This window comes from Suncus etruscus, chromosome 2, assembly GCF_024139225.1.
Source record: "Suncus etruscus isolate mSunEtr1 chromosome 2, mSunEtr1.pri.cur, whole genome shotgun sequence".
NCBI lineage: Eukaryota > Metazoa > Chordata > Mammalia > Eulipotyphla > Soricidae > Suncus > Suncus etruscus.
In genome coordinates, this window is record NC_064849.1 from 131,227,587 (window position 1) to 131,241,462 (window position 13,876).

Genomic DNA, 13,876 nt, shown 5'->3' on the forward strand with positions numbered 1-13,876 from the left:
TCTACATTCTCCTCCTTTCCATGTTCACCTTCCTCCTAACTACTCCCCAAACCATCACTTTGTAAGTTAAATTAAACTCTATATTATTTTCTTTTTTTTTTGGTTTTTGGGTCACACCTGGCAGTGCTCAGGGGTTACTCCTGGCTTCATGCTCAGAAATTGCTCCTGGCAGGCACGGGGGACCATATGGGACGCCGGGATTCAAACCAATGACCTTCTGCATGAAAGGCAAATGCCTTACCTCCATGCTATCTCTCCGGCCCCTATTTTCTATAATTCAGTACATCACTACCACCAGTTAGATATCTTGAATTTTCATTGGTGATCTCAACTTCCCAGATGGCTTAACAATTCTTCTAAATAAGTATGGTACACTTTATAAAAATTAAACTATCTATGTTTTTATGTTTTATAAAATTCATACTCACCTTCTAAAGATGTTATTTCTATTTTTTTTTTTTTTTTGGTCTTTGGGTCACACCCAGGGGCACTCAGAGGTTACTCCTGGCTCTGTGCTCAGAAATTGCTCCTGGTAGGCTTGGAGGATCATTTGAGATGCCAGGATTCGAACCACCGTCTGTTCGGGATCAGTTGCTTGCAAGGCAAACGCCCTACCGCTGTGCTATCTCTCCGGCCCCTAAAAATATTATTCTTATTCCAGTTTCACAGATGAAAACCCTGAGACACAATAATAAAGAAAAAGTCACTTTTTCATGTTATAGTGGAAAAGTAAGAAGTTTTTTTTTTTTTCACTAAAATCTGGCTTAAAAATCTGCTTTTTTGTAGGACCATGGTCTTGAGATTGTGAAACTGTGCCCAAGAAATGCAGATAAGAGGCAAATCTTGGAGAAAGGAAAATAAGAAGTGCTTCTTTCTCCACTGAGAGGAAGAAATTGCCAAGATGAGAGTTATGGTAGGTAGGTAGGTAGATAGATAGTAGATAGATAGATAGATAGATAGATAGATAGATAGATAGATAGATAGATAGATAGATAGATATCGAAGTGAGAATCAAGGCTACAATGTGCAAATAGATATTTTGAAATATCTGATGTCTGATATAGACAAGTCTGTGACTTTCTAGTTTTGCAAAGATGTTTTGATGTGTTATTTATCCCAAGTACCAGGCATCCATATCTATATCACTGTCCACTTTAAAAAATTACTTTCAAACATGTCCAAAAAGGAAGGAAGAAAAGAAGGAAGGAAGGAAGGAAGGAAGGAAGAAAGGAGGAAGGAAGGAGGAGGAAGGAAGGAAGGAAGGAAGGAAGGAAGAGGAAGGAAGGAAGGAAGGAAGGAAGGAGGAAGGAAGGAAGGAAGGAAGGAAGGAGGAAGGAAGGAAGGAAGGAAGGAAGGAAGGAAGGAAGGAAGGAGGAAGGAAGGAAGGAAGGAAGGAAGGAAGGAAGGAAGGAGGAAGGAAGGAAGGAAGGAGGAAGGAAGAAGGGAGGGAGGGAGGAAGGAAGGAAGGAAGGAAGAAGGAAGGAAGGGAGGGGGGAGGAAGGAAGGAAGGAGGAAGGAAGGAAGGAAGGAAAGAAGGAGGAAGGAAGGAAGGAAGGAAGGAAAAGAGGGAGGGAGGGAGGGAGGGAAGGAAGGGAGGGATGGAGAAAGGGGGAGAAGAAAGAAAGAAAGAAAGAAAAGAAAGAAAGAAAGAAGAAAAGAAAGAAAGAAAGAAAAGAAAGAAAGAAAGAAAGAAAGAAAGAAAGAAAAGAAAGAGAAAGAAAGAAAAGAAGAAAAGAAAGAAAGAAAGAAGAAAGAAAGAAGAAAGAAAGAAAGAAAGAAAGAAAGAAAGAAAGAAAGAAAGAAAGAAAGAAAGAAAGAAAGAAAGAAAAGAAAGAAAGAAAGAAAGAAAAGAAAGAAAGAAAGAAAAGAAAGAAGAAAGAAAGAAAGAAAGAAAGAAAGAAAGAAAAAAAGAAAAGAAAGAAAGAAAGAAAAAGAAAGAAAGAAAGAAAGAAAGATGTCAAACAGTATTTTATGACACATTAGATCATGTCACTAAGAAATGGTGCAAGACAAATGGAATGATTGTCTGTTGAGAGTCTTGGAACCTGGATCTTTCTTGGGTAGCCTCCTTCAGTTTTTGCTATCACATTCCACAAGATTGGGATATAAACAAACACTTGGAATTTTTTTTTTTTCTGAATTCTCTCTTAAATTGCTCTTAGAATCTACCTTTGAAGTGCCCAGCTATCTCAATGGACAGAGCATAATACTCTTTGAATCAGCCTTTGATCATTCTTTTGTATCAACCAGAAAACAACCAAAATTCTTAGCATGACAGTTCCTTCATGACTTGATCCCTTGTTATCCCATCTCTATCCCCTCAACTAGAGCACACCATTTCCTTTCAAAGACCCTGTCTTTCCACTAAATTGTCTTGGGAAAACATTCTTCAACAAATTACAGAAATTTTCTCCTTTGTGTTATCTTAATATGTTTTGGTGTTTTGTTTTGTATTATTATTATTATTTTTTTTTTTTTTACTTTGCCAGAGCCAGGGAAAGAATTCAGGGTTTCACAGATGCAAGGCAAATGTGTTATCACTCTAAATCATTTAAAAGGCATTTGGGGTTCACTAGATAAACCCAGAATATTTCCAGGTAAGAACTATGTTACATCTATTTTACCAGTGTTAGCATCTAAAAACAGGCACATAGTAGATGCTTCATAAATACCCAGTAGATGAAAGTATGAATGAATAAATAAATTATTTCCTATGACTCAGTGCTCTGAACTTCTGGGCATCCAGGCAGACACAATCTCAGAAATTCTAGCCATTCCTTTTACATAAGCTGCTCAGTAAGTAGCAGCACAGAAGATGAGCTCTGGAAGGTTCCTTCAATGACCTCATGCAATACTTTTATTTTACAGATAAGGACCTGAGACTTGCAGAAAGAACCTTGCCCCACGTTCGCTTCTGTATTTTCCTCCACTTACACCTGAGTCACTCTTGGTTGCAAATACTAAAAAAAAAATTTTTTTGTTTTGTTTTATTGAAACCATTTTGATCTACAAAGTCCTTCATAGTTGAATTTCAGATATACAGTGAGTCAGGGCCATTCCCACCACCAGTGTAAAATCTTGTAACTTTGAGCTCAAAGGCAATCCCACGGTTTTTAAAAATTGAAGTTACTGACTAATATACAAAGAACCCTGTGTCACAATTACCCAGGGACTTTGAGAGACACAGTGGCGGGCAGCGGGAGGCAGAGGCAGATGAGGTCATCTGGTGTCTGTATTTATCAATAGGGATCTTAGTTCCTTCCCTCCATGAAGACTCTCAGCATTTAATGGGGAATTTTAAAAGCTTGTGGTTTGCAATAAGATCCATCACTGTGGCTTCAGTCAGGCCCATTGTTCCTTGCTGCTCACTGCAAGTACAAAGTATGACTCAAATAAATGTGGGTTAATATTGAATAAATATACTCCAGACATCAGTAATATACAATTAACCAAGTCCTAGATTGTGTAAATAATACCCAACCATGTGTTGTAGTCAAGAACTTGGCCAAGTCTCACACCTAAAGTTATGGCATTGAATTAGGCCTAAAAATAGTTTTATCTTTAAAAAGTCCATAAAAACACAAGTATGCTGCTTATCAAACAGGATATGGGCTTACTCTTGAAGCCTTTGAGAACAGAAATTCCCTCTTCATCTGGGATCCTCAGTGTTATGAACAGAGAAGTTCAATAAATGTTTGGTGAAATAATAAGTCAACAAACTTTATGTCTATTGGCATCACTAAAATTGTATTTGACTGCACCTAATTCGAAAACCAAAAGGGGAAGTTTAAATTAGATTAATGTTTTGTGGATTTTCAGCCACCTGAAGCCTAAGCTCATTGAATTTTGTGTTACTATGGCTGCTGTAGCACTAGACTTCAAATCTGTGATGAAAGCAGACAAAATGACAGGACAAAATGCTTAGTTGAATAGGGTTTTATCTTTTGTTTATTTTTAATTTTTAATCTTTGTAGCAAGATATGTAGATATAAACTTTACTATTTTAATCATTTTTGGATATAGGATTCCCTGCTAACCTACAGTACTCCCTAATATTTCATAAGCCAAACACCATAAAGACAAATTGTCATTAATGCATATGGAATTTGGGGGGGTAGGGGGTTGAGCCACACCTGCTGGTGCTAAAGGGTAACTAATGGCTATACATTAAGAAATCATTCTTGGGGCCAGAGAGATAGCACAGTGGTAGGGCATTTGCCTTGCAAGCAGCCAACACAGGACCAACTGTGGTTCAAATCCCAGTATCCCACAGTGGTCCTCAAACTATGGCCCGCGGGCCACATATTGTATTTTTATCTGTTTTGTTTCTTCATTGCAAAGTAAGATATATGCAGTGTGCATAAGAATTCGTTCATAAGTTTTGTTTTTACTATAGTCAGACCCTCCAATGGTCGAGGGACAGTGAACTGGCCCCCTGTTTAAAAAGTTTGAGGATGCCTGCAAGAAATCATTCTTGGGGCCAGAGAGATAGCACAGTGGTAGGGCATTTGCCTTGCAAGTAGCCAACACAGGACCAACTGTGGTTCAAATCCCAGTATCCCATATGATCCCCATGCCTGCCAGGACAGATTTCTGAGCAAATAGCCAGGAATAATCCCTGAGCACCACCGGGTATGCCCCCCTCAAAAAATAAAATCATTCTTTTTTTTTTTTTCCAGGGGAGAGCGCACGCGCGCAGTCCCCCACTACCATAAATTACGCAGTCGAGTTTCCCACATATGGGGAAATCGCAGGAGTCAGCACGCCTGGAGTGCAACGGGCGAACCTCACCCTGGGGAAACCACCTTCCTGATCATGGAATCGCCCCTTCCAGGTAAGTATCTGAAATCATTCTTTTTTTGTTGTTGTTTGTTTTTTGTTTTTGGGCCACACCCGGCGATGCTCAGGGGTTACTCCTGGCTGTCTGCTCAGAAATAGCTCCTGGCAGGCACGGGGGGCCATATGGGACACCGGGATTCGAACCAACCACCTTTGGTCCTGGATCGGCTGCTTGCAAGGCAAACGCCGCTGTGCTATCTCTCCGAGCCCTGAAATCGTTCTTGACAAGGTCGGGGGAACCATATGGGATACTGGGGATTGAACCCAAGTAAGCCACATGCAAGGCAAATGCCCTACCCACTGTGCATGCTCCAGCTCCACCTCTGGGAATTTTTTATATTTAAAAATAATCTACTAAATCATAAAATAAACATAAAATCTAAAGTCACACTAGCAAATAATGAAAGCAGGAATGACATGATGAATACACCCCTCTACGTAACAAAGTTCAGGGGGCGGAGGGTAGCAGATTCGCTCTCACTACTCATATCTCTGCCTCTAGAATGGTTTCTGCAAAACAGACACTTGTCAGCTTCATTTATGCTCTTGCCATAAAAGCAACTATTTGGGGCGGGGGGGGGGGGTAAGGTTTCCATCAAGAACAGGTAGGTCATTCATAAAAGCAAAGTAGCATAGAGAAAACCTATAAAAAGTAGGTGATAACAGGGGCCGGAGCGGTGGCGCAGGGGTAGGGCATTTGCCTTGCACATGGCTGACCTAGGACAGACTTCAGTTTGATCCCCAGTGTTCCATGTGGTCCTCTGAGCTAGGAGCATCACCAGGTGTGGTCCAAAAACAAACAAACAAAAAGTAGGTGATACCTTTTTTTTGTTTGTTTGTTTTGTTTTTTTTTGTTTTTTGTTTTTTGGGCCACACCCGGCTGTGCTCAGGGGTTACTCCTGGCTGTCTGCTCAGAAATTGCTCCTGGCAGGCACGGGGGACCATATGGGACACCGGGATTCGAACCAACCACCTTTGGTCCTGGATCAGCTGCTTGCAAGGCAAACTCTCCGGGCCCAGGTGATACCTTTATATGGAATGAAATACACTCATAATGTTATGTAACCATGAGACCGTTCCATCTCCAAATCTCTTTTTATTTTGTACAACGGAAATGCTGTTCTTTCTTTTCTTCTTTCTTTATTCCTTCCTTTCTTTTTCTTATTCCTTTTTTCTTTTCTTTCTTTTTTCTTTTTCTTCATGTATGAGAATGAAAGAAAGAATACCAAAACTAGGTCTCATCTATGCAAGGCAAGAACTTCTCTACTAAACTGCATTCCCTGCTAAGACTCATGTTCTTTAAACAGTATCTCTCATTTCTGCCTTGTACCAGTCACTGGCAACCACCACTTTACTTTAAGAGTTTTTCTGGAGGCTGGAGAGATAGCATGGAGGTAAGCCATTTGCCTTGCATGCAGAAGGTCGGTGGTTTGAATTCCAGCATTCCATATGGTCCCCTGAGCCTGCCAGGAGTGATTTCTGAGCGTAGAGCCAGGAGTAACCCTTGAATGCTCCAGGTGTGACCCCAAAAAACAAGAAAAAATAAATAAAAAGAGTTTTCCTGTATTAAATGCCTCATATAAGTGAAACTGTACAATAGCTTTGCATTTGTGATTGACATATGTCACCTAGTATAATGTCAAGATTCATTTGTGCTGTAGATTGTGTCATAATTTCTTTCTACTTTATGGTTGAATAATAGTCCTTTTTATGTATACAGCACATTTCATTTTTCTTTTCTTTTTGGGGAGGTCACACCCAGTGACTCTCAGGGGTTACTTCTGGCATACTGATTCCAATGTATGTTTTCATATATATATCTAAATACACACACACATATATATATGTATTTTTTCATATCTATTTTTTCATCACTTAGCCTGATTTTTCAGTGACCTGCCTCAGTGCTTAGGGATTGCTCTGGGAGATGCTGAAGAAACATTGGTGCTTTCACATGTAACACATGTGTTCCAGTCTTTTGAGTATCTCTCAGCCCCTAAACTCAGTTTATCTTTTTTTTTAATGGGGTGGGGAGCTAATATTACTCAGCAATGCTCAGGAGATACTCCTGACTGTACTCTGGAGTTACTCTTAAGGGTTCTCAGGGGACTGAACCCTGGTCAATCACATACAAGGCAAGTGCCTTACCGATTGTACTATCTCTCCGGCCCACCTCAGTTTATATTTTATCACTAAAGCTACCATTAATTTTCGCAGTCTGGAAGGCTATGTGGAGGGGAGAGGATGAGGCAACGTATTGTGATACCAGGATTCAAATCAGAGTTAACAAGATGCAAGCAAACACCTTAATCCATGTACTGTTTCGCTAGCCCTCCCATTTTGCCAGTCTGAGTCTGTCACCTCCACTCTTGCCCCACCTCACCTCCTACTTCCCACAATTAGATTATTTATTTTATTTCTTCATCCTGCAAACTAGGAGTCAGTGATTGCACTGGACACTCGGAGCTCCTGGTAAGTGATGGCTATCTGGACCCTGTCTTCATGTGTCATGCTGTCTGTAGCCAAAGGGCAAGGAGAGACAGAGACAAAAATAAGCACATAGAGACAAAAGACCACAGTAATGCCACAAGGCTCTCTAGCAAGCTCTCCAAGAGTGACAGAAGGCCTGAGGCTTGTGAAGGAGTAAGTGGGGCCTATGGGAAGGAGAAGGGTGCTGTCCTGTGCTACCGGGGGAGTGGAGAAGGGCAGGTGGCAGGCTGTTTTGTGAGGTAGAACTTAGCCATCTTGACGGCATCTGTGATGCTGATTAGAAAAAGACAGAAATATAGGTAAAGCCACAGACAGTTTAGAAATTTTATCTTTTACCTTTCCCCTGGGGGATGATTTATCACTGGTTCTATCCTGAAAACTCAACTTTCTTGGTGGTGGGGAGGAGGTGGAACTAAAGAGAGGCAAGAGGGGGTTTTACCAGATAAGAAAGTGGTTATACAAGCTTCCTTGGTTGTGAATGGTGGCTTGGACTCTCGAGGCTCTGCTGGTCCAGGGGAGAAATGTGTGTTGGTCTTATTTCCTTCAAGACCAATCTGTTACTGTCTTACTCATTTTGTTCTTTATTCCTCACACTTAACTGCAGATTTTGTTGTTTATTTGTTTGTTTTGGAAGCCCATCCAGTGGTGTCATGGCTTCCTCCTGGTTCTGAGCTCAGGGATCACTCCTAGGGAGACTCAGGGAAGTACCAGGGATCAAACCCAAGTTAGCTGTGCAGAAGGCAAGTGTCCTGCCTGCTGTAATAGCTCTCCAGCCTCCTCCATTCAAATTTAAAATTTAGCCTCATTGTCCTAAAGCAATTCTTTGCTGAAAACATTGTTCTGCATGACTGTTGAGCTAGCTGAATTGATTGAATTGACTGTTTGAAAACAAAGATCAAAGGTCTATGGAAGTGCACCCTATGAAGAGTGGTACCCTGTTAGCAATCCCCAAGAGGTCAGACCAATGTGGTAAGCACAAAGGAACTGTCCTGACCCAGAATGAGGACATAGAGGCAAATTCATCTTTTCCCATGTCACGTAACAAACACGACAACTCCTTGTAGGAATGTAATTGCCTGGTTATTCTCTAAATAGACTCAAGGCACACACATACTCCTTGGGCCCTTATTTGCTTTAGCTATGAAAAGGAAAAAGAGCTCAGCATCCTATTTCAAATGAACATTTTGCTGCCAAGAATGGTCATCTTATTTCTTGCTATTATTGCTCAGATATCAGATGTTATGCCTAAAAAATGGGATAAATTAACAAACTCATAAACAAATGACTGAAAGAGTTTTCTGATTATTGTCCTTCACCTTCCCAAAGCCTCTTTTAGACTACCAAATAGTAACATCCATGACTTACTTTTCTTATGTACTTTGGAAGTTAAAAAGTCATTATAGGGTGGAGCTATAGTACAGAGGGTAGGATATATGCCTAACACTCGACCAATGCAAGTGCAATCAATCCTAGGCATCTATTATGGTCCCTGAGCCTTCCAAGACTAATCCCTGAGTGCAGATCCAGGAATAACCCCTGAGCACTACTAGATGTGCAAACAAACAAACAAAATAGTTATTGTAGGGATTTGGGGAGATAGCTCAGGAGTCAAGGGTACATGTCTTACTCATGCTACAAGGATTGTAGATTGGAGGTTTAATCTCCAGCACTGCATAAACAAGGATGCCCTTGGTTGCCCCAGAGAATCACTGGGGTTTATTACTACTGCATCAGGTTTGAACACTGAACATTGGGTTCAATGACTGTGTATTGCTGTGAGTGATCTTAAGAAGACTCTGCCGCAGGGCTGGCGAGGTGGTGCTAGAGATAAGGTGTCTGCCTTGCAAGGGGGCCGGGTTCCATCCCCCAGGGCAATTTCTGAGTATCAAATGGGTGTGGCCCAAACAAACAAACAAACAAAAAAAAACTCTGCCGGAAAGTAATTTTACTCTAGGCATAAATAAAATTATTTTCTGCCAGAGATGCTAAAGAAAGTTCTAGACTCAGGAATCAAAGAGTGTGTGCGTGCACATACACGCGCAAATGTGCACACTGAAGTGATTGTATGCCAGAAACAAAAGCTTCTGTGTCCAAATCTGCCCTCACCTTTACTTTAAATAACATTAGTGTCCCCCAAATCTTTATCACTGATCTTCAAGCCTAACATGATGATACTCCTGAGTTTACTCACTCACACCCAAGCAACAGACTTAGAACTACAAGAAGATTTTCTTTGAAAAATCTACCAACAATCTACAAATCTACCAAAATCTACAATGCTACTAACATTATATGATCTTTGTAAATGATAAGACACAGGAATTGGGATGTTTTGGGTGACTGCAATATCTTAAATGGTCATGGGAAAGCAGGAGGGAGAGAGGGTGCCTGAGGGGATTGTAAAATTAGGCCCTGCTATTTTTAATCTTCTTTTTCTCCAGTTCTGCATTGTTCTTAGTTGCTGCCTGAATCTGAAAAGGTCATCAGCCTAATTATACCTGTGGACACCACATAATAGAAGCATTAACAAGGGGTTCAGTGACCAGCAAGAAAACTCTCCTCATTAGACCAAAAACTCTGGAGCCCCTCAAAATAAAAAAAGTCCATGAAATTTGACTGACATAAAAGCATTATTGTTGGGACTTTGTGGTCTGATTTTGGTGGGGGGCTCAGGAAGAAAGGGTGGTGGAAGGTTAATGTTAGTGTTCTCTCCAGTCCAATCAATCACAATCCAAAATGTATTCATGTAGAAGCTTCTATGAGCTCTGAGTTCTGTGAGAAAGGAGAGATGAGAAAAAGAAGAGGGGAAGAAAAGGTGGAAGAAAGAAGCCAGTGGAAATGAAAAGAAAACAAAAAGAGGCAAATGGAAGGGGAAGAAAAGGGAGCCTGGACAGAGAAATGAAAGAGAGGAAAGAGGGAGGAAAGTAAACAGTATTTTCCTAATAATCTACTTTCTAAGTCATTCATTCATGAAATACATTCCTCAAAATGATTGGTATAGAACTTCAAGTGAGAAAGATCTATGCTTGCTTTTTACTTTCTCCCCTACCCCTGTTCCTCTGCAAGTTCCTTGGATTGAGGAGCCTCTTTCTTCTATAGACGGCCTGGTCTCTGCCCAGAACCTTTCAGTGGAAGCAATATGTCTACTGATGATTCAATTGACTCTCAGGGTGACTAGATAGTCTTAAAAGCTCTTTGTGTTAGCCACTGGTCATTTGTCTACATCATATGCAAAAGGAGGCTCTGCAGCCACTTGAAATCACCGTGGAATGTTCTCCCAAGTGGCCTGGATGCCGCGATTTGTCAAGAAAAATTGAATATTACCTGGTAAAGTTTTCTCTGAATCATGTGTCCAGATGTCGACTTGAAAAATGTCCCCTGTGTTTGTTTCATTTTAAAGCTTGTGGTTGAAAGACTTTGGCATGATTTATTTGTTGGTCAGGCATGTGGTGGAGTAGAGGGAAGGAGGCAGAAATTATATGACAATATAAAACATAACAGACTTTGTTTGGTACTCCTTGGTGGGAACTTGAAATCAAATACAGTAGCAAAGACATCTGTCAAGGGCAGCTTGCTCTGATGTCCAAGAGAACCTTCTCAAAAACATACAAGTCATCTATATAAGAAATACATGACATTTTCATTCCTTCCATTCTTCATGTCTTGGGGATATTAGATGCATGAAATGAGATGGAGGATTGTAAATCATGGTGGCTAGCTGTTAGTTCTGAGACAAGGCCCATAGCTTAGTCTACACTTTGCATTTCTAGCTTTCTCCCTCCTTCTACCCATGCTCCCTTCCCAGACTACGCAACCCCTTTAGCCTTGCAATTCACCTTCATTTATCTTGGTAAGGATGACATAATAGGAAATTGTTACAACTTGAAGGAATTGCAAAGAAATGGTGAGATGAAAGATTAAAAAAACCCTGTCTCCTTTTTACCAATGTGATACAACTAAATGATAGTGACTAAGAGGCAGCTCCATGAGCCAAACATGTGCATGCTTGTGGTCTGGTCTGCTCCCTTGGTCATATGACCTCTGAGTACAGCACTCATGATCAGTAGTAGCAACTTCTAAGTTCAGAACTAGGTATTGCCTCTGAGCATGACCCCTAAAGTAAATCAAATGATAGATTTGTGCAAAACTAAATATCAGGACCAAAAAAAATAATCCAGCATAAAGGACACTTGCCTTACATGCAGTCAGCCCGGGTTCAATACCCAGCATAACACATGGTCCCTTGAAACCTCCAGGAGTGATCCCTGAGTGTTGCCCCATGGTTAAAAAACTAAAACAATTGATGCAACATGGATAGAAGATATTATGTTAAATGAAGTAAGCCAGAAGAAGGAGGATAAACACAGAATGATATCACTTATAAGTGGTATTTTGAATAACTGCATGAAGACATGCAAAGGCTTAATGGGGTTGTCAAGAACACTCTAGGCCCTAGAGTATAGTGAGGAAAGGAAAGAAATTGAGTGGAGGAGGAGAAATACAAATGAAAGAATGGGGGCAGGGGTCAAGAGGTCTCAGGCACATTGGTATTGTTAAGGACAGAATTAAATATCTAAGTCAGAGTCAACAACAAATGATGAGACCCAAACTTTAACAATCAAAATTAAAAATGGGCTTGTTATGCTGCCATGCTGGGGGTAGGGATGGTGGCATAGAACACACTCCAGGAACATTGGTGGAGAAAGGTTGACACTTGTGGTGGGATTCATCCTGAAACATTGTTTGTCTGAAACCGAACTCTGAAGAACTTTGTAAATCACAGAGGTCAACAAAAATTCTTTAAAAACTATATGTGAATCATCTTGTTCTGCCTCATGAATTGAGGGGGAAAATAAAAATGAATGGTACCGGGCCCAGAGAGATAGCACAGCGGCGTTTGCCTTGCAAGCAGACGATCCAGGACCAAAGGTGGTTGGTTCGAATCCCGGTGTCCCATATGGTCCCCCGTGCCTGCCAGGAGCTATTTCTGAGCAGACAGCCAGAAGTAACCCCTGAGCAGTGCCGGGTGTGGCCCAAAAAAAAAAAAATGAATGGTATCAGGACCAAAGAGCCATATGAACATTGAGTGGGAATAAAAATTGATCAGATTTAAACGCCAAACCCAAAGTCAACAACAACAGAATAGATACCTTAACTATAACAAGCTATACACAGAGGGCAATAGTTTCACTTGCACTCCAGGGGGCAAAAGAGGGAGATATGAGACACATGCTAGGAAAAGGGGTGGAGGGAGGACAACACTGGTAGTGGGAATGGCCCTGATTCATTGTCACTATGTACCTTAAATATTACTGTAAAAGATTTGTTATTCACTTTTGGTCACAATAAAAATTATTATAAAAAGATAAAGTTAATTCATTAATAACAAAAAACTATATGATGAATCAGAGGAAGGAAAGATTGAATTAGACTAGCACATTTCTTTCTCATGCTGAAATAACAATGCATATTCTATGTGAGTAGAGTTCAGCAGTGGCTGTTGTTTGGGGTCTTAGACATCAAGGTAGTTCAACTGAGAAGATAAACCCCAACCACTGTCTATCTTCCCACACCAAAAGTCAAGAACAGGAAAGTTGATCTGGGTTCTAGAAAGAAAAGAAGTTGCTTTGGTTTATATCCCACCACCAAAATGTGGCCTTGCGTTGTGGTTTGGGGGAAAAGGGTGGGAAGGAGTGCAGGGTAAATGGGTATATGGAGGGGAATATATAAGGAAAGGGATAGCAGTCGGGTCCCCTCCACCCCAACCTGAGCAGAAAGCTGGCCTGTACAAATGTGTAGCTGAATTTTTCTGTTAAGGTTCAAAGCCTCTGTGTGGACCCAGAGTACATGCTCTCAAAACTGCCAGCTCCATCTGGGCTAGTGTCTGTTCCATTCACGCCCAGCCAGGGTCAAGTCCAGAGTCCAGGAGGACCCTTGGGGGTGGAGGAGACACAATCTTCTTCCCTCTTTAGCATCAGAGGGCACATGCTATTATCCTCCCCAGGGGCTCATGGAGGGTCAGGCTGACTCCATCAGAAACCTCTTTCTGCAGAAGTGGGGGAGAAAGTTATTTCCATCAAGAAACTGACACATTGATTTACATCGGTTCTGGCAGGAAACTGGCAGGAGAGAAAGTTTTCACAGATGAACGGTGCACGCAGTGCCTCTCTCAGTGGCCTCCAGCCATCAGTCATCCGCAGCCTCCGCATCTAAATGTGGCGTCAGGAGACTCCCGAAATTTTATTTTTACATGTGATTAGGCAAGCCCTCTGAGAACGGCCAGAGGTCAAAGGGAGTCAAAATAGAGGGTGGAACGAAGTGGAAATAAATTAAATGCACAGGAAACCAGCGCATAAGCTGCTCAATGAATGCAGACTCACTCTTCAGGTCAGGACTGAGAAGCCGAATGACCAGCAGCCCCCAAGGGAGCAGAGCAGCCCCCAGACCTGTCAACAGCCTGTTCTTCTCTTCAAGACCAGGAAAACCCAGGCTCCCAGATTCCCGATTACTCAGATCCAGGCAAAAGTGCAATTTCTCTACAAATGCT

The 13,876-nt window shown here is 41.4% G+C and overlaps 1 non-coding gene across 1 annotated transcript; it reads right to left on the reverse strand.

The window, feature by feature from the left end:
• Positions 1-4,678: 4,678 nt before the first annotated feature.
• LOC126002821 (U1 spliceosomal RNA) lies at positions 4,679-4,842 on the reverse strand. Its single transcript, XR_007493447.1, has one exon. It is a non-coding gene; the product is annotated as a U1 spliceosomal RNA (small nuclear RNA).
• Positions 4,843-13,876: the final 9,034 nt, after the last annotated feature.